At 32.0% G+C, this 22,669-nt stretch overlaps 1 long non-coding RNA gene across 1 annotated transcript in view; it reads left to right on the forward strand.

Moving 5' to 3' along the window:
* LOC141410971 (uncharacterized) overlaps positions 1-10,924 on the forward strand; it is a 212,099-nt gene extending 201,175 nt beyond the window's left edge. Inside the window, exon 6 of the long non-coding RNA XR_012435800.1 lies at positions 6-10,924. This is a non-coding gene — a long non-coding RNA (uncharacterized lncRNA). The remainder of the gene's footprint in view (positions 1-5) is intronic.
* The last annotated feature ends 11,745 nt before the right edge of the window (positions 10,925-22,669 follow it).

The following is a 22,669-nucleotide window of genomic DNA, read 5'->3' on the forward strand; positions in this document are numbered from 1 at the left end:
TTTAGGCTAACATCTCAGCCTAAGTCTGGTCTTTCCAACCATGACCCAAGATAGCTACTAACATTCAAATGTTAATTTGATTTCAAGTCTGCAAGAATATGCAAGGAACAGAAAATGGATTTGTCTGTTCTCATTAAGGACATTTCTCTCAATTATAAAGTGAATTTCTGTTTCTATCTGATAATCCGGATCTTATTTAAACGACCTCTTCTATGCCAGACAGGTTAGAAAATGTGGTTTTATTTCTTTTGACACTTAATTCAACTAAAAATAAACAAGATGGTAAGAATATGATTTTGGATAAGCAGTCACAAGTCTTCTTCAAAAATCAAAGAAGAATAAAAAGAGCTACCACTCAGTTAGACATAGCATTGGTTGCACATGGCAGAGAGCAACAAATAGAAAATGTTATGGACTATTAAAAATCTTTCAATAGACATCAAAATTATATGGAGTAGAGTATATAATATGGACCAGTATTGACTGTATATCAATTAGGATAATAAAAGCTATATAAAACCCAAATATTCAATATGACAATACTATTGCAAAATACTTAGATGTATCCATATGATAAGTAATCATAGATATAAGATTTTAAAAGGAAATACATCATGTCACCATTGTTTGGGGTATTTTTTAGCTTCTCAGTCAAAATATTTCACTTACTTTATATGTCAATATTTTATCATTGACATATAATATGAGCAAATATTCTTGATTTATCATGTGATATTTTGAGTCATGCATAAATTGTATATTGATCATGTTAGATATTAAGAATACATTCAAAATACTCTATACACATGTAGAAACATATCATTTGATACTAAATGTCAATCTATTTAACTTAAATTTGTATGAAAATATTGTAGGCTCCCAGATAACCCACAATAATTTCTAGTGTGTCCATGTAAGAGGGTTGTTAAATCTGCATGAAATATTTTGAAGCAAAACTGGTAATGAATGGTTGAAAATTTATTTTTTAAAAAACAATCTTATAAATAAATGCAATTTTAGTCTCTTTTTGTTATTATTGCATCATTAACTCTATCATCCCCAAATAGTAATAAATTTAATGGAAGAAAAATGATTAATTACCTGTGTTCACTCTATATGAAGCACTGGTTGACTAGATAGACTAGTGAGAAATACAAAATGACCTGGTGAGCAGCCATCTGTATTTCTGTCCAAACCTTTTAAAGCTTTTCCCTTACTTTCATTATCACAGCGTTCAAAAGCAATTCAACAGAAGCTGTATCACCAGGATATCATGGGTGTATTTGTGTCCCCAACATGATTTATCACCTCGTGTGACATTTCAGGGTTAATTGTGATATTAAGCATATTTTCATATCTCCTTGGAATCCATAAAATGGATTTTTACAAATCTCTGTAAAAACATCCATGCAAGTTTAAAATGAAATTATATGCCAAAAAACAAGAAATGAAGAACACTGAAACAAATGTTGCATTTAATGTCAAAACAAAAATTCATTTGATTGTGTTTATATGCTTTAGAATTTGTTTAAACAGAATCATTTTGCTACATATGCTCAATCTCTATTCCAAAAAGTTTATATTAAAGGTGTAATATCACCTTCGGGTAGCTATCTTTTAAATTTATGAATAATTAGTGCTTTTCCATTTTTGTATCCTTTATCTTTTCTCTACTTTTTTCTGAAATATTTTTTTAAAAACCTCCAAGTATATATTACTTCATTGGTCAGTCATTCCTTAGTACATACCATTATTTCAAAAACACTGCAATGCCATTTTCACACCTAAATGAGGCAATAGCAATTTCTTAGTGTATGATGCTGAATCCAGTTCATAATTTTCCTAATTGTTTCAAAAAAGTTTTCATTTGTCCAATTAAAATCTAAATGTGTTTCACATATTTCATTTATTTAACAGATTTAAGACTCATGTACTACATACTTCCTTCTTCACTCTTTTAAGACCACTTTTTTGTTGATGAATCCGTTAACTTTACCTATAAATTTTTATGTCCTAAATTTTATAAGGACCAAAAGGAAAGTCCTGTATCTGGGTACATAAGCAGTCAGTTAATAGAAGTTTATAGGCACCAAGGAACCTATCATTTCTAGTACACAGCACAATGAAAGAACTTACCTTCCTTAATGTAGTGAGTTCTTATTAGTTGAAAGAAAATTCTTATCGTATCTTAAGTCTCAACTAGGAACTATATTACAGAGAGCTTTACTTTCAAGCAACTGATTTTAATTAAAATTTCTTAATATGTAAATAGATTCAGACAACTTCTGTGGACTGAAAGTGATTCAGCAGAAGGTGGAAGTGTCCCTAAAGGTTAAAAAGTTTCTTATTAAGACATGTATGGAAAGTAATATTTATAACACCCATTTAAGTACCATGCTAAATATTTTATATGCAGGACACAAAGCTAGGAGAACTTGGAGTCAATACCAAATTTATCTTGATGCTAAAGTCAGTCATGAAATACAGCAATACTTTTAAGTATTCTTAAATATTTGCTGACTATCTTTTTTAGCAATGTATTTTTTATTCAGTATGTTCAAAATATCCAATATGCATAATGATTAATTCTGTATGTCACCTGGTCTGGACCAGAGTACTCATACATTTTGTCAAACATAAGCTAGATATTTTTGTAATGGGGATTTATAAGGTGTTTCATATTTTCTTTTTTTATATTATTATTGTACTGGGAGTACATTATGACATATACAAATGTTCTTACATTATGTTACAGTTGAATTCACCCCCACATCATTCTCCCTTATCTCCCTTAAGTTTACATTATCATTTTAATTTGCCTTTCCATGTTTTTAACTCATTGATTACCTTGTCCTAATACTAAGACTTCTATGTCTACATTTGTCCATATCAATGTGATTCATACCTGCTTTATTTCCTTAAACTCACCCTTGTAATGTTCTTATTCCATGACACCTTTACTTCTCTTTAGCTTTTTAATTAAAAGTTTGGTTTCTAGATTCACCTTAGCCTACCAAAAATGGGATTTCTTGCTATTATTCAAGGTCATTACTCTGGGTTTCTGTGACTGATTATTTTGCCAAGTCCAGTCATAGATTTCTTATACCCAAGGACATGGCTTATTTCTAAGGCAATGTGATAGATACTGTGACCTTTTTATTTATAAAAGTAACACAAAGTCATTTGTGAAACTAGTCTAAAAACTATAGTTATAATGGGTTAAGAAAGAGAAGCAAGAGAGTGAAAGTTGGGATTTACTGAAATAAGTTGAATGCTTAAAGTGTCATAGTCCTGAGCTAAGTTTATAGCATTTATAGCACAGAAATTCAAAATTTTAAGTAACTGTGAGTGATTTAAAAAAAAGAGAATATGCTGCCCTATCATTTCTTATTTGTCAAGGAAAATGAAGAAGAATTAATGATTAAGAACTACTCTTGTGTGAGTGACTCACATTTCTTGCATTTGGAATATCAGAAATATAGGAATGAGTTGGAGATACATGATGAGTCTCATTTTAGATGTTACCTGAAGGTACCAGAAAATTGTGCAGGTGGAAATGTCTTGTAGGAATTGGAAGTAGAGGTAGCAGTTCAAATTTACAGATTCTAATTTAGGAATTCATCCATGTGGGTGGAGAGTCAATATCATAAGATTTGATGGCCATAATAGAAACATAAACCTGGAAAATGCTGACATGCAGTGAGCAGAAGCAGGAAAGGACAGAAAGACTAGACGTAACGACTATCACAGACATCTGTTCATGAGTCTGTCCTCTACTCTTGTGAAGAGAGTTGCACATATTGTTTAGAATCTTATGTAGAGCCCTTGTGCATTGTCACATGTGTTCAAGACACTTTACTTGAAGAGTTTTAAACATTGCCAAAAGAGAGTTGGGAATGGAAACAAGAAAATGTGGGTCAATCAAAAAAATTTAATGAGTGGAAGACATATTGTAATCTTTGGCAAAGAAGATGCTGTAGTGACAGAGAAAACAACAGTGAATTTGATGATCAGGACATCATCAATAACATTTGATACAACACCATGAACATATTCAAAAGCAATAAAGTAGAAAACAGTTTTCAAGAATCTGTCTTTAGTGCCACAATATTCTCTTCTCTATCTAGCTCGCTGTTAATGTTTAATGTGATATAATGTGATATATAAGTGTCACTAACCTTTTGGCCTTATTTGAATAATAGGGAAATAGAGGCAGACAGTCAGAGATACAGTTACAATATGGCATCAAATGTCAGAATTTTAAATGTGGCATTCTATTCTTATTCATGAAATTAAATATTCTTCTTTTATCACCCTGAAGCAAGCACTTTTTTAAATGTGATCAGCTTATGCATGTAGTGAAATGGTATATAAACAACAATCAATCCAAATCAAATCATTCCATTTTTAGATGTAAAACTCACCAAGCCATCTCATATCACATAATTGTATAATTCACTGTAATTACATAATGCTCATATGGTGCAAAAATAATTGATAGGCTGACATTAAAGCAAAATGACTTAAGCCCATCTTAATTTGAAATGCCATGATCACATTACTAATAATAAGATTAGTTCTAAATTTTGGAATTGTATCCTGTAGGAAAATTATGTTTTCCTTGAAACAACTTTAACAACATGCAGAGGAAACCAGAGGAGAAAACACATAAACAAAATGTCTATTTATTATTACATGTTATTAGTACTTACCTATTAAAAATTCTTATTTCTAGTCTGCTGATACTAGAAATACATTTGGCCATAAATAGTAGCAATTGGTTTTATAATTAGTCTTGTCATCAATGATTTATTCAGTAATAAAATAAACCAGATTCTGGGATTTTGATCACTTCTTGGAGAGTGAAATCTGACATTACCAAAGGATTAAGACTAAATTTAAAAACAAAATTTCTGGTCTCCTAATGTCATCATATATTATAGCTTTTGTCAGATGGGATTTTCTAATTTCATCATAGCCTAAAGACTCTAAGACAATGATTATAACAATTACTGCAGGCCTACAATATATTTATCATAGACTTTTTAAAAATGAAAACAGATTTGTAGCTATTGCCTTACAATACTGAATGTAAGGGATTGATTGAAATAAAAATTGTCCATAACAGAGAGAAAGGTGACATGGCTTTAATCACAATATTAAGTTCACAAGGAAGAACACAAGTTTAAGTCAGAATGGGGTTCATACTGAAATTTATCTCACAACCCTCTCCCCCTACAAATTGCTCACAAGACAGATGTCTAGAAACCAGCTACTTTGAGAATATAAAAGATGTGTCAAGAGCACTTACTGAAGAATTATGTGATGGGGCTCAGATACTGCACTCTAGCCCAACTGGGAACAAAAAGCCTAATGGCATTGAAACAACTAGAAACGAAGGTTATGTTCTGTTGAATCTTCCCAAATTTTCCTATCACACTTAAATGCCACTCTAACTAAAGATTTTCATATGTTTTTTGGTCATAGAAATTAAAGATTTATTTTATTAAAATATTAAGTGTAGCTAAAAATGAAAAGGTTACCTTATTATATTTTCTTTGTAGAATGCCTATAAAATTGGTCCTATTAGGACTCACTTCTCTCACCAATAACTTTTCCTGTGACCTTCCAAAATTTTTGCTTTCCTGAAAATTCTCAGAGTTCAATATATGACTTCAAGATCAGAAGCAGGACACTTTTCTAGCATTCATTATAAAAAATTTAATACCTGTAAGAAAGTAGAAATGCTAGACTGATGAATTCTGACAGATCCATTTAAATTTTGTATAGCTTGTTAACTATTTCTTCAACATTCTCAGATTTTTTCAAAGTAAATTTCAAAGAGCATATTATTCATTCATAAACATTTAAGTATTCACATCTAAGTAATGACTCAATACTGTTTAAAAACATAACCATCACAGAAAAAACAATAGTTTTAAATTAACAAATGCCACATTGGTTTTCCTTTGATTTCAAGTTTTCTTTTTTAAACCACTTGTTTATATAAATGAGAGAAAACCTAAGGCCTAGGTATTATAATTTGTTCATTATTAAAGTTTCTTTTAACTTATTAGTTTTTTTAAAAACAATCTGAAGTCTTTATTTGCTTCTCTGTTTCTGTCTTTGCAATAATTGCTTTCCTTATCGATTTCCCATAGCCTATGTTTTATTAGTGTTATTTTATTGGCTTTGTTGTATACCATTTTTCTTGGTCTTCTCTACTTTCTGTAAATTGGTAGGTAGAAATTCTACTACCAATTTTATCAGAAGTTTTTTACATACTGTCAGAGTTATTACATATTTCCACCAATATGTACATTGGCTGTAAGATCAATGTGAAACATATAAACTAGAGTTTTTTGCGCCAAATAGGTAAAATATGTACCATTGACTCACATTTTTTGTCTGAAAACTTATCTATGATTTTGCATCATAATGTTCAAGTGAAAAGACTTTCCAATTATTTGTTCCAAAATAATAATAATAATAATTGCAACCTGATTTCCCTCAGGAATGCTTTTGCTGCCAATTACTTCTTTTATCCTGAAATCCCTTCTGAAAACCTGCAAGCCATAAATGTAAGAGTTGTAGAAGGAAATAAGAATTAGTTGAAAGCAAAGGATATATCTTTAGTTGTAATATTTTGAAATATATTTATATGTCAAAATTTTAATTTTTGTTCACAGTATCATATACAATTTGAAGCACTAAATAACATATAAAAGTATAATTTTCTTAAAATTATCATAAATTATGGATATTGAGGACCACGATGCCATTATAATCTCTAATTAAACTGAAATATCTTGCTGAAGTCTATCACTGAATATTTATGTTGGACCTTCCCAAGGTATAAAAAAGGCAAAGGCGTTTCTAACCCATGACATAAATCACACACTGATACAGAGGCAAGTTAATCAGTAGTCAAATAACTCTCATTGACTTAGCAATCCTAGCTATGATTAGAAAAATTTATTTCATGGCTGGCACTCCCACTATTGTAGTTCAATAACTGCCCATACAAAACCAAACTTTTGTTTTTATTGCAAATATTGACCAACACATAGTCCCATGTCATAAATCTCATGTTATTAACAAATCACAAATCCTATGTTACTATAGTTTATAACTGCTGAGATGTTTGTAGTTCCTAAATATTTATTAATATGTGGTAGTAAACACTATGTCATGGAAAATTTGCCAATCTGTGTACTTTCCAAAATTAGAATAAGTTCCATATGACTTCAGCTTTCACTTTTTCAACTGTAGATTGAAGTGATTTGCCAGGGAATGTCCAAAGGACAAAAACAATGATCTTTCTGGAAGAGTGATTTTACTGTGAAATTTTGTTCTCTTGAAAACCATCTAATACAATCATGTTCTGTCTCTCTCTCATTCTCTCTCTTTATATATATATAATATATATATGTGTGTGTGTATATATATGTGTGTGTTTGTGTGTATACAGGTATTTAAGATAAAATGTGTATTTATGTGTACATTTATCTTATAAGTCTAGCATCTACATATAAGGGAAAACATGCAACCTCTGACCTTTTGAGCCAGGTTTACTTTGCTTGACTTGATGTTTTCTGGTTCCATGCATTTGCCTGTAAACAACATAATTTCATTGCTATTGGCTGAATAATAATACCTTGTGTCAATATACTGCATTTTCTTAATCCATTCAGCAGTTGTGTTTCCAAAGTGTGGCTATTGTGAATAGTGCTAAAATAAACATGGGTGTGCAAATGGCTCTATTGTGTCCTAGTACACATTCCTTTGGGTATATGCCCAGGAGAAGTAAAGCTAGATCTTATGGTAGTTCTATTTTTAATTTTTTGATGAGCTTCCATGCTGTTTTCCACCAGACCTGTAAAGAACTAATACCAATTGTCCTCAAACTATTCCATAAAACACAAAATGACAGAATACTACCAAAGTCACTTTATGAAGCCACTATTACACTAATACCAAAGCCAGATAAAGACACATCAAAACATAAACTTATTGGCTAATATCCTTGATGAACATAAATGCAAAAATCCTCAGTAAAATATTTACTAACAGAATCCAAAAACACATTTAAAAGAACAAACACTATGATCAAATAGGTTTCATTCCAGGGATGCAATATTGTTGCAACACACATAAATCAATAAACATAACACTACAGATATACAGAATCAAGGACAAAAACCACATCATCATCATTTCAACAATGCAGAAAAAGCTTTCAAGAAAATTTACTGTCTTTTCATGACAAAAGCTGTGTAGAAACTAGGATTAAGAGAAACATTCCTCAACATTTTAAAGGCTGTCTATGACAAACCTATAGCCAAGATCAAACCAAATGGAGAAAAAATGAAACCCTTTCTTCTATAGTCAGGAATGAGGAAAAGGTGTCTACCATCTCCAGTCTTATTCAATATAGTACTGAAATCCCTAGCCAGATCAATAAGACAGGAAAAAGAAATAAAAGGGATTCAAATACTTAAGGAAGAAGTCAAATTATCACTATTTTCAGGTAATATGATATTATACTTGAATGACCCTAAAAAACTCTGCCAAAAACTCTTAAACTTCAAAAACACTTTCAGCGAAATAGCAATAAACAAAATCAATGCACAAAACTCAGTGGCAAATCTGTGCACAAATAATGAATAATCTGAGAAAGAAATTAGGAAACAATTCTTTTCACAATAGGCTCAAAATATTAAAATATCTAGGAACAAAGTTAATGAAGAAGATGAAAGGCCTATATGCTGAAAATTACAAATCACTAAAAAAAGTTAATGAAGACATTAGGAAATGGAAGGGCATCTGACACTTATGGATTATCAGGGTCCATATTGTGAAAATGTCTATACTCCTGAAAGCAACCTATATGTTCAATACAATTCTTATCAAAATTCCAATGACATTCTTCACCAAAATAGAAAATTCAATCCTAAAGTTCATTTAGAATCATAAAAAAACCTTGAATCACCACAGAAATCCTGAGCAAAAAGAACAACATAGGAGATATCACGATACCTGACTTCAAACTCTATACAGAGCTATAGTAATAAAAACAACATGGTACTGGCACAGAAATAAATATGAAGACCAATGGAATAGACTAGAAGACCTTGATACAAATGCATGCAGCTGTAGCCATTCAGTTTTCAATAGAGTCCAAAATATGCACTGGAACAAAGCCTCTTAACAAATGTTGCTGAGAAAACTGGATATCTTTTTGCAAAAGATCAAAAGTAGATCTCAGTTTCTCACTTTTACTAGGAGCAATTCAAGGTGGATTGAAGAGCTTAATGTAAGATCTAAAATTGTGAAATTAGTCCAAGAAAAATAAGGAATACATTTGGTTATATAGGCATAGGTAATAACTTTATGAATAGAAGAGCAATAGCTCAGCAATTAATATACAGGGTTGACAATTGGAACTGCATGAAACTAAAAAGCTGCACAGCAAAGGAAATAGTCACCAGACTGAAGAGACAGCATACAGAATGGGAGAAAAATCTTTTCAGGCTATCTATCTGATAAGTGATTTATTATCAGAATATAGAGGCAGTTAAAAATAACCTAACCCCACAATGAATCAACAACCCACTGAATAAATGGGCAAGTGACCTGAATGGACAATTCTCAAAGGGAGAAGTTTAGATGACCAACAAATACATGAAGAAATGCTCAAACTCCTTGGATATAAAGATAATGCAAATCAAAACAACATTGAGATTCACTCTAGTCACAATGGCTGTCATTGAGAACACAAACAATAACAAATGTTGGTGAGGATGTGGAAGGGAAAGCAACACTTCTACACTGTTGTTAGAAAAACTTTTTAAGCAAATATTTCTTTGAGCAACCTACCTGTGAATGAGAGACCTTTGACCTCACAGCAAGTGTAATATGAAAGCATGCCCCATGACAATTGTTTGGCATACATCTGTGCATCTCTTCTTAGAAATTCTCTTAAGACAGATCAAGAGAAATACTTGTCACTTTTGTCCATTTACTTGATGGGTTGGTACATCTGATGTATGTTACCAAGACTGAGAAATTCTCCAATTGCTCAAACTGATAGAGGATCAATTCTTGTTAGTTCAACCAAAATTCTAAAATCTGGAAACATGATGAGATAGCATCTAAAAAGGGTTAATCTGATTAAAACAGAATATATAGGTCATTTAAAAAAATTTGGAGGCTACTTAAAAAGCTAAACATTGATCTACCATATGACCCAGAAATACCACTCTTGGGGATATACCCAAAAGACTGTGACACAGGTTACTCCAGAGGCACCTGCACACCCATGTTTATTGCAGCACTATTTACAATAGCCAAGTTATGGAAACAGCCAAGATGCCCCATTACTGATGAATGAATTAAGAAAATGTGGTATTTATACACAATGGAATTTTATGCAGCCATGAAGAAGAACGAAATGTTATCATTCGCTGGTAAATGGATGGAATTGGAGAACATCATTCTGAGTGATATATACAAAAGACCAAAAGACCAAAAATCATTTGTTCTCCCTCATATATGGACATTAGATCAAGAGCAAACACAACAAAGGGATTGGACCTTGATCACATGATAAAGCAAGAGAACACAAGGGAGGTATGAGGATCGGTAAGACACCAAAAAACTAGGATAGCATTTGTGGCCCTCAACACAGAGAAACTAAAGCAGATACTTTAAAGCAACTGAGGACAATAGGAGAAGGGGATCAGGAACTATAGAAAAGGTTAGATCAAGAAGAATTAATGTAGAAGGTAACACACATGCCCAGGAAATCAATGCAAGTCAACTCCCTGTATAGCTATCCTTATCTCAACTAGAAAAACCCTTGGTCCTTCCTATTATTGCTTATATTCTCTCTTCAACAAAATTAGAGATAAGGGCAAAATAGTTTCTGCCGGGTATCGAGGGGGTGAAGGGGAGAGGGGGGGGTAGGGGGGTAAAGGAGGGGGTGGCAGAAAAGGGGAGAAATTACCCAAACATTGTATGCACATATGAATAAAAAAAAACTCCTCAAAAAAAATTAAAAAAAAAAAAACAAAGAAACCCCCAAAATATATACATGTCTGAAATATCAAGTCAAAATCCCCTTCAATAATCAATATATACTTATAAAATTAAGGTCAGGAAGATAAAATATGTTCTGTCCAGGGTGAGTACTAATGGGAGGGGAGAGGGTAAATGGAGAGGGTGAAGGATGGTGGATATGGTGGATGATATATTTTGTATTCATATATGAAAATAGAACAATGAAACCTGTTAAAATTTTTCCACGAAGGAAGCAGGAGGATAAGGGAGAATGGTGAAGGGGGTGAATCTAATTAAATATGCTGTAATCACTATAATGTATCCCCCTGTACAACTGTTACATGCTAATAAAAAAAGAAGTACAAAGGTAGTTCTTTGTCCATGAGACTAAATAGTGTAAGATTTTTAATGCTAAGTTGTGCTATGTTATACTATGGTTTTATGTCTTGTCATAATATGAGTAAATAGAATGAAAAGTTCACTTTATTTTTAATAGATAAAGAAAGGTGTTTGGGTTATTTCTTTAGAGCTATAAAGGACATGGGTCCATCCACTCTACCCTTCATGGTATGTCCATGCAAATGTCTGGGAAATCATGTCTACTGTGCTCAATGTTTTTACCTAAGAAGAATGCCTCCTAAATGGAAAACATAGTTCTCTGACATTATATAGTACCTCTTTTCTCCAAAAATTTTCACTTCCAAGTCATTGGACTTTGGAAGGCTCATTCTAAATCCTAAGAGATACTTGGTAAATAGTAAACATATATAATTCTAGAGGTCACATGTTCTTTACTAGTTCAGGAAATCTGTATAATAGTATTAATTATAGATAACATACATTCATATTATGATTTAGAATTATTTTTCTCAAGTAAGTGAAATGTGTATACTGTCATCCGTCCATCAATTTTTATTATTATTGTTATTATTATTAGCATTATTGGTATTTTGAGACAGGGTCTTACTATGTAGCCCAGGCTAGTCTCAAACTCATCATTCTCTTGCCTCAGCCTCCTCAGTGCTGGTATTACAAGCATTAGCCAACACTGCTGGAGGTACTTAAATTATTTAATACAAGCAACCAAATCTGTACTAGTAGCAACTGTAACATCTTAAAATCACTGTAGGATTTCTGGAGTTTAATGACTATCTTCAGAATATAGCAGAGAGATGATAGTATATTAGCTAAGCTTCCAACTAAGTGGAGACATTCATGCCATAGTTTGTCAAAATCACAAACTTACAATGTGGCATTAAAGTCTAATCTCAGAAACTGCTGCTATATTTGTGTGGAGAGTCACACACTAATTTTACTTATTTGTAATACATTTAAACTATTTTATTAAGGTACAATTCACATATTACAGAATTTATCCATTTGAGTAATACCCCGAACTTCCACACACTTCTGGGCATCTTCTACATTTCATTTAGCAGTAATACTTATTGCAATGTTTTTATATCACCCTTGACTACAAAGTGAAATTTTATTTTGTTCACATATAAACTATTTCAGTGAAAACTGGAATCCCTTTTTACCTAACTATACTGGTGTATCATTTACTATGAGGGTCTAATTTCATATTTTCTTCAATTATATCATTGTTTTAAATCATTAATAAATCTCCTTCAAGTTTTTTAATACTTGAAAATATGAAATTGATCTGTTATAAATATATCTCTCTTTATTTTGCTTATAGTGAAGATTAACACAAAGTACATTAAAACAATTGCAAAATATTAAAAATGTCCAACATTTATCATTTCCTTGATCTGTCTTATAAATGTATCTTCTACTTTAGTTAGGACTTCTTCTGGGTACTGAACATACCCAATGCTTAAGTACCTAGAATTCAGCATAACAAAGGTCAAGTCCAATTCAGAAGAGTTTTAAAAATCTTTGTGAACACAATCTTTAATATTAAAAGAATTACTTTGTATAAATCAAACACAATACATTTCTCTGCTTCTTAAGGGAAGCATCAATTCTTATTATCTTTGTCTTTTTTATATAAAATCTACAACCTTTAGAAAGTCCGCAAAGCCTTTCATGAGTTTTATTCTTCCTACTCTTCTTTATTCTCCTCTTATCAGATTTCCAGAGTACTTCTTCATGAGTATAAGAAGCATTTATTTTTACTTAATGTATCATAGCTCCCATAACATTGAAACCTTTCCATGTGCATTTTTTTCTGTAAGGAATACTAATTTTCCCTTAGTCCAATGGAGACTTCATCACTTTAGATACAGCTCAGGTTCCCTGTACACCTTTGGTAAACCCCTTGATTAAGTTAGACGCTTTTTGTCTGTGTTCCCATAGCATCCTGTTACTATCTTTAGAATAGCTGTCACCACAATACTAAAAATATTAATGCTATATCATCTGTAATATTTATAGTACATCATAGCATATTAGCGACTATGTACCACATCAGCAATTAACAAATCTTTGTTTTTTACTGAATAAATGCATAAAGGAATTGGCATAAGAAAAAAAGTATAATTGTCATTACTAACAAAATATGTATTTTTGTGTTAACTAGTTTAAAACATCCTTATAATACAATTTTACTGGAGAGGAAATCAAGGCAAAGAGATATTAAACAATTTGTTTAAGATATATAAGTAGTATATAAGGCAGTCAAAATATGAATTCCAAAATATACCAGATCTTTGGCAGTCAGATATGGATGAATGCATGTATTTCCTTCCAGCAATCAAAAACAATAGCCTATGATGTATTTAATATATTGTGAGAACTTTTGTAAATGACACAATGTACCGCCACCCACCATAATAAAAAAGAAAAAGAAAAAGAAAGTTTTTTATACATTTTTATTAAGATATATTCACCATACAGGGGGTGGATTCATAGTGACAATTCTAATTATACTAATATTGTACATTAGTTGCATTGTCCCCATTATCTCTCCCTCAACCCTTTCCCCACCTCACTTAAAGAAATTGCAAGAAGTTTCTTAGTTCTGTTTCGTATAGGTATACGAAGTCCATCTACCATCTACCATCACCTTAATCTCCTTCTTTCATCCTCCTACCCTCCCACTAGCTCCCAGCACACACACTGTACTTATTTTACAGTCCTGTTTTTCATGACTAATATCTAAGTTGACATTCAAAAGGGTGTCTCAGTGTATGCCCACTATGGGTGAACTTTATTTTGGCCCATTCAACCCTTTCCATTACTCTCCCTTACCCCTTTACCTCCCCTTCCCATTTTTCAACACCTTTCAATACACATCCTTATACCCTCTGCCTTCATATTTTATGTTTTGTGGTATTGTTGATACTCTATCATTCTCTTTTCCTTTCCTTCTTTCCCCAAGTCCCACAAAGTAGTTCCACCAGTTTTAAAATAAAGTTTGAGAAATGAAAATTTGAAATTAAAAAATAAAGATAAAAAAATCAATAAAAACAAAAAACTCAAAACAATGAAATAAAGGTGAATCTTAAAAATGAGGTATTTTCTTCATAAAAAAAGGTCAAGAATTCCAATTAAATATTACATTGTTTGGTAAGTCAGTTTCTAATTCATAAGAGTCTGAATTATGTCACAAATTCCTTTAACACTTATTTAACTCCGTGACATAATTTATTTAGATTGAGCTTCAATTTTGTACATTATTTTCTAAACTCAACATAAATTGTTTTTTTCTTTATTCATATGTTCGTATGTGCATACATTGTTTGAGTCATTTCTCCCCCTGCCTCCTGCCCCCTCCCACTCCCTCCCCACTCCCCTTGCTTCCAGGCAAAACCTGTCCTGCCTGAAAGGAGAATTTTGTTGAAGAGAAGACATAAGCAATAATAAGAAAGACAAAGTGGTTTTGCTATTTGAGATAAGGATAGCTATACAGAGAGATTCCTAACATTGCTTCCATGCAAAAGCATATTACAACCTGAATTGTTTCATTTCTAACTGACCTCTTCACTACTTCCCTGACTTAATTATCTGGATACCAAGGAGATATTTAATGAATTAGCTTAAAGGAATGTGGTGTGTCTTAGTGATTATGCCCTTACACAGAAGCTAAATCTAGCGTATTCTAACCAATAGAACATAGCAACAATGACTGACTTTTCTAGAATTAGATTACAATAGGTTTGAACTTTGATCTTGCTGCAAGACTCTGTCTTGCTGGCTTTGATGAAGCACTGTTAATTTGCAGAGGCTGACATGACAAGGAACTATGAGGAAGGGGATGCTGTCAAAGCTGCTTAGATCACATGCTTCTCCTCTTGGTGCCTCAAATGAAAATACAGACCCCAGGCCCATGCCTTCATTGGCATCCTTGTGAGTGATTATAAACCAAAGGACCCAGCTTAGCAGGGCCATGTTCCTGACCCACGGAAGGAAAATATGGGATAAAACAAGTATTTGTATTAGTTTGTGTGCTACATTCAATGAATAAGTTATAAGACCACTTGTTAAACAGTACTTATCAGAAGTATTCACACAAACTCGCACATGCACAATGATTGCTTCCCTGAAGGAATTTGATGTTACTATTCAATGCCAAAGCCAATAACTTCTAAGAACATTTTATATTAAGGATATATGTGTCATTGAACATTTTAAATATACTTTTGTCCAAAATGTAATCACTTTGGATAACAGTCTTTTAAAATAGACTTCACTTGAAATCTTATGATATAAAAATAGGTTCATTTTAGAAGAAACAACATAGGTCATATTTCCATTCTTATTTTCTACATAAACATAAATAACTTGAATTCCAGTTGGAACACTGTAAAAAATAATTAAATTTTGTTATTTTTTTATAGGGGTTGCCTTATAACTAAATTATAAAAGTCTGCTTGATTGATATTCAAATGGATCTATTATTCAGGTTGTGATTTACTGTTTTTTTAATTTTCTGTGTGTATTAGACACAATAAATATACCATCTCACTTAATATTAACAGTATTTTTAAGCAAAATCATATTGGAATTTAAAGGATACATTGTTTTACACTCTTCTTACCTTCAATTTTATAATTGCTTTGCTTAATAGAATAAAAAGAGAATCAAGTCTATCATGCATACTGTGATAACTGAGAGTTTCTACCTGTTTTTGTAAGCTTTTCATCACAGTGGAGTGTTGGTAACTAATTATGGGCAGCAACCATAAACAGTAATGTACAACACATTTCATGACCTAGAGAGCATAAAGTATTCCATGAAAGTTAAAAATAAAGGAAACAACAATTCTAACACTTCTTCAAAAGAAGAAAATTATAATGATTTCAAACCTTAGGTAATGTTTAGGATTAGCATTTTCAATATGAACCTGCATATGGCATATTAAGGCTAAAAGTTCCAAATAGCAGAGCATTGAAACATAACCTTCATTCTGATATTTGATAGAATGTTGCCATGAATGAACCTTGTAACTTCTGGCTGTGGTACACTGAGGTTTGGTTCACTGGCTTTCAAGTAGAATAAAAAGGGCTGAGCAAGCTCATCACTTAGGCCATTATTAGCCTAACAAAATTGGATTTTTGATCTGAATTTTATTCACACCACTGTGAAAAGTTAGTAAACTTTCCTCTTCTCAATTTGTTGTTCTATCTTTATTTTGCTTTTTCCATGAAAACTAGAAATTATTAATGCATAGAATGTTAGTATTTAAGTAACTGTTGTATTGATGAAACAATTTCATATATATATGAATATTATATATATATATTACAATTTAGGAAAACTGGAAAATACTGTAAATAATCCACAAGAGAATATTAAAATTAATGTTGCAACTTAATGATTTCATCAGCATTATTAATGATTTACTGTTAATTTCAAATGCTCTTGTGAGGAAATGTTTTTGTTCGAAGTTTTGAAAACTGAATTTTTAAACATGAATATGGAAATAGACTTAACTTTTCAAAGTGAAGAAATATCACTGTTATTTATATGGAGATATTCCGTTCTATGCATTTGTGTGTTACATATGAGAATTGGCTATTTGAAATGCTTGCATACTTATGGCTTTCAGAATTCTTCAGGAATCACAGAAATAAATGTTGGAAGGATGGTACATATTCACCATAATTTTGTGAAAATTAATTAGGAGAATATGTGAGAAAGCCTGAAAATTTAGCATGGAGCAATCTATTCTGAAGACAATGTTTAATTCCTCTCTGTGGCTAATGAAATATAATGGCTTACTGATACTCTTCATTTATTATTTTTATCTTCAGGACTTCTTGTATAGCATTAAATTGAGACTCATAACTGTTTTCTTAAATATACAGAAAACAAATATATCAAGTTTCTTTAATAAAGCATACTTTTTATCAAAAAAATAACTTTTCTAAATTTGTTCTCTCAAAACTTTGATTTTTATCCTAACCTGATATATAATCTTAGCCAAAAGCTACCACCATTTTGTTGAGTCAACCAGAATAATAAGATAAACTCAATTTTGGCAACACATGTAATTAAAACAAGTAAAATGTCATCATAATATAAAAATTACATTGAAGCTTGATTGAAAAACACTATTCAAAACATAATTGTGATTTTTGTCTGATATAAAGTGACTGCCATAGGCTTGTGGGGCTTGGAATTGACTAAAATAGAAGCAAGAGCCAACTCCAACCACCTTGTATAACCAGTAGCATACAGAAGCTGCTTGGGAGGCAGTTGGGCATTCTGCTCTGTGCTATGCTGATCTTAAAGGGCTGTGTTCCCATCACATAATGACATAAAGATAATTGGGGCTCACACACAGCTTAATAAACCAAGTTTCTCTATATGCAGAATATGGTTATTGGTTCTATGTTTTCTCACAGAGCTGCTTTGCGTGTTAATGAGATCATGACTACTACTTCCTTTGAGTTCTTTGAACTAAGGAACTCTATAAATAAAAGACCCTATTATTTCACCACTCTTGTTACTCACTAAAGAAATGGTCCCTGAAAATACAGCCTTTCACTTTCTCTGTGTGTAAAATCTCCGTTGCCTGCAATGGGAGGGTTTGTGGGGCATAATTACAGGAATCTGCCTGTTATGCAGAGTATTGCACAGTAGTGTTCCAAAACAGCTCTAAAGAAAAGAGATGCTAACATCCACCCACACTTCACCTAACACTGCAAATGAAAAACACTAACTCCAGATGTCCAGAGCTTGCTTCCAAAAAAGCCTCCTGGTAGGGTATTCTAAACTTTAAATGTTAAAAATTGTTCCTCAAGAGTGAGTATTAGGGCTTCATCAATAATTCCATAAATACTTTGGGGATTCTTGATGACATGTTCATCTAAATTTTGTTTAGGGAGTTTTCTTTTTGTACTCTTTTGAATAGAGAGAGATTAACAACATTGGTACCACAATTAATCTTGACAAGCCTAAGAGCTTTCTCCCCCTTTTTCCTATTTTTCTTTAGTTTATAAAAGCTTAAATTGGTGATGAATAGAGACAAAACAATAATGGTAATTCATGCAGTTTTCTGCATCTCCAACACTATTGTACTACAGCGTGAATACACTTTATCAAAGTGCTTTCGAATAAAATGCCAGAATGCAATTTACCAAAGGGCAAATGTTGTATAGAGAGCATTTTTGAAAAAATAGTTTAACACTGAGTATGAGACCATGCCAGAAGATACTAGAATTTGAAATTGTCATTATATATCCCATGTTATTCATAATCCACCATAGCTTTGTGTTATTTTTTCTGTAAATAACTTTACTTAAACTATCAAGTAATAATAATGACATTTATTTACTTGCATTATTCTTGTTCCTGGAAATGTGTGGCCAGAAGTTATTTATGTATTCTCCCTATGCTGCTTATTCACTTAAGTACTCCAAGAAGATCTCCCTTTGTATCCATAATTTCAATGTTCCTTTCTTGTAATCCTTAGTATTTTCAATGTATTTTGAATTAGTATTTAATTTTGTGATATGTAATCTATAATGAGCTATAACTTATGTACAAGAGTTCATTTTTATCTAGGCCTGTTGAAAATACTTAGAAAAAAGTCAGCTTTCTAAAACCAGTTCCAAAATCAGATAATGAGGCAGCCTACATTCAGGAAATCTGATATTTTATCTCTAGCTAAAAAAATGTTAATGTAAATAAAAGCTTTTGAAAGTGAATTTAGGATGTAACAGACTCTAAAATCTAATCCATTTTTCATAAATGTATGGATGAGTATCACATATTCTTGATGTTTTATGGCAGTACTCCTACTAACCTTCATTGTGGGCAACTTGCCTTTGTATATCTGCTTTTCTCCACCTCCTTCCTCTTTCTATCAATAGTTTAACTTGTTTGGATGTTACAAAAATATAAATTTTTGTTAATGGAAAAATTTTAATTTTATTTCATGAGCTTCTAAATAAAGAACAAATGATTAAATTCTGTGTATCCCAAATTTTTTGAAGTCTGTGTTAGCATATGCATATAATATAAAGGTAATATTTATGCAAATATATATATATATATATATATATATATTATTTGATGAGTAGTTTAAAAAACACTTTATTCTACACTGAAAAATGCTTCCCAAGTCTAGGTTTTTTTAGTGTTGTGATATTTGTATTTGTGTATGAGGGCTTTTATACAAACATATGCTAGATTTGCAACCCATTTTATATATATTCAAAACAAACAGTAATTCCAGTGGTCACATTTCTGCCAGGTAATAACAAGGTAAATAGACTACATACAAATACAAACCATGCCCAAGTATTGATGTGAGATTTTTCATCCAAATGCATAATTATTAGAATTTTTTAAATGATGCTTTTTTAAATAAATGAACTCATCAGTACAAAAATGAAAAAAATGATTTAAGAAACCAGATATTTAATTTTAGATTTGAAATATTTCTAAACCAACAATATTAATTCTTATATTAGTTTATTGTTTTTAAATGTTTATTTTCAAGAATGAAAGGTAGTGAAATGAATATAAAATTCATGTATTTTATCAATATCAAGGGAATTTCAGAAATACTAAATATGCTTTTCTCCCATTGATGTGAAATGCCATTTTTATATATCAAATTCTAAAACATGCATGTCTCTGTTTCATATCTCCACAAATTTTCTTTTCATTTCTTTATAATCATCTTGCAAAATTTATTCCTTAACTACAATTACAGCCTCATCCTATGTCAGAATAAGAAAGCTGTATTTATTTTAACATAGTGAAAACTTTATGATTATTTTCTCCTTTCCAAACATAGGTAGTTATTTCAATTAAGAAATTACAGTTGTAAAAACTAATACAATTCACCCTTATCCTGTTCTTCACTTTTCAGGCATGCAGGACATGCAGACTTCTCAGCCCACTCCAAACTGGGTGAACTATGTTATCAGTTCTTGACAATCCAATAGAAAGAGACATGGCATAACACTTCACATTGAGAATTGTGAACCAGCAAAGAAAGAATAAGGAAAATGGGCTCTGATGGCAAAGTTCTAGGTAAAATTAGCCTGGATCTTTATGTAATTGAAAAAGAAGATAGGTGACTCAGAGACTGTGGAGTAAATCTACATATGTGTAGCTTGGAATGTCTTGACAAATATAACTCAAATGTCTGTCTACATCTCACACATACTCATAGGTTTTACTGTATACCATCCTGTAATCATTCCACAGATAGCAAGAAAAAAACCTAACTTTGAATATTTCCCTGTAAGCATTTGTGGTTCATAGTATCATTGTCTATATGTTTGCTCTTCTATCTTTGATATTCATGTGATTCACACAAGCTTTTCTTTCTTAGATGGATCTTCTAGTCTCTAAGTTGCATACTCTCATGTTTGTGGTAGAGAAAATATACTCATTGCAACACTTTAGATTAATGTTTCATAGTTGAATTTTATAAAATCTATTTTGTTCACATTATAAATTCAGAATGTCAAAACAAAGCAGAGATGACATGGAGAAAATGGCATAGGTTATGTTTCTTGTTCTGTTTCCCTTCTAATGCCTGAATGGGAAAAGAAAGGTCTGTTTGTGGAAAGCTTTACCTTCATCAGAAATATGTACTGTCTGTGTCCTTATGTAAGACTAAGTTCCTCCAAAATAGAAATAAAGTTTCACTCTGTACTTTGACGCAGAGAAAGGCACTTCAGACAACTCCACATATCACAAATCACAAAAATTGTTTCAGCATGTATCAAGTGCTCTTCAGATAGAAATATTTCATGCTTGGATTTTTAAATGATATTCATGTTGGTTCCTTGGAATTATTCAATTGTACAGATGGGTAATTTAAATTTAATAAATAAGAAGTCCTTAAGATACCAGCTTTGTTGGAAAGATGAGTTAAGATAATGGAGAAAAAAGAATTTTGAGAGTTTTACATTTAATTTAGTGAGAAAAAAGTCACAGGTTTTTTTAAGCTAATAAGAAGTCCTATTAACTACATTAAACTTTAAAGTATGAGGAGGATCCAAGATGGCTACTAGGGTACAGAAGCAGAAAGCCTAAGCTCTGTCACTGCAAATACCTCCCTGAGACACATTAAGTGCAGAAAAAAATTCAAAGACTGACCCTTAAATCAGCCTTTAATTGCACCTAACAGCTGCAACCAGTGGCAAGTCAGCAAGGTGGGTCTAGCCCCAAGGAAACCCTCCTCCCCAGTGGCGATTTCTTTCTCATTTTTTTTTCCTCTGAAATTAGTACAGGAAAAAGCAGGGAATACTCTGGAAGCAATAGGTATAGGCAAAGACTTCCTCTGTAGATCTCCAGCAACCCAGCAACTACAAGAAGGCATGGACAAATAGGACTAATGAAATTGAAAGGCTTCTGCACAACAAAACAAATGTCTCTAAATTGAAGAGACCACTCACAGAATGGGAAAAAAAACTTTGTTAGCTATATACATCAGACAAAGGACTAATAGCCAGAATACTCAGCAAGCTCAAAAAACTAAACTCTCCGAAAATCAATGAATTAAAAAAGAGGTGAAACATTGAACTAAACAGAACTTTTTCAAAGGAAGAAATCCAAATTGCAGAAAAACACATGAAAAAATGCTCACCATGCCTGGCCATAAAGGAAATGCAAATCAAAACCACACTAAGATGCCACCTCACTCCTGTTTGAATAGCTACCATCAAAAACACCACCAACAACAAATGTTGGTAAGGATTCAGGGAAAAAGGAACTCTCACACATTGCTGGCAGGATTGTAATCTAGTACAACCACTTGGGAAAGCAATATGGAGGCTTCTTTAAAAAGTAAACATAGATTTGCCATATGATCCAGCAATACATCTCCTAGTGATATACTGAAAGGAATGTGACTCAGGTTATTCCAACGGCACTTAAACACCAATGTTTATTGCAGCACTATTCACAATAGCCAAGTTATGGAAACATCCAAGAGGCCTCACTACCAATGAATGGATTAAGAAAATGTGGTATCGATATACAATGGAATTTTACTCAGCCCCAAAGAAGAATGAAATTTTGTTATTCTCCAAGTAAGTGGATGGAACTGGAGAACATCATTTTAAGTGAAGTTAGCCAGGTTCAGAGGCCAAAAATCGTATGTTCTCCCTCATATGTAGATTATAGATCTAAAACAAATGCAGTAATATTATTGGACGTGGGTCACACACTA

The sequence above is a fragment of the Castor canadensis genome, chromosome 9, assembly GCF_047511655.1.
Source record: "Castor canadensis chromosome 9, mCasCan1.hap1v2, whole genome shotgun sequence".
In the NCBI taxonomy this organism is placed as follows: Eukaryota; Metazoa; Chordata; class Mammalia; order Rodentia; family Castoridae; genus Castor; species Castor canadensis.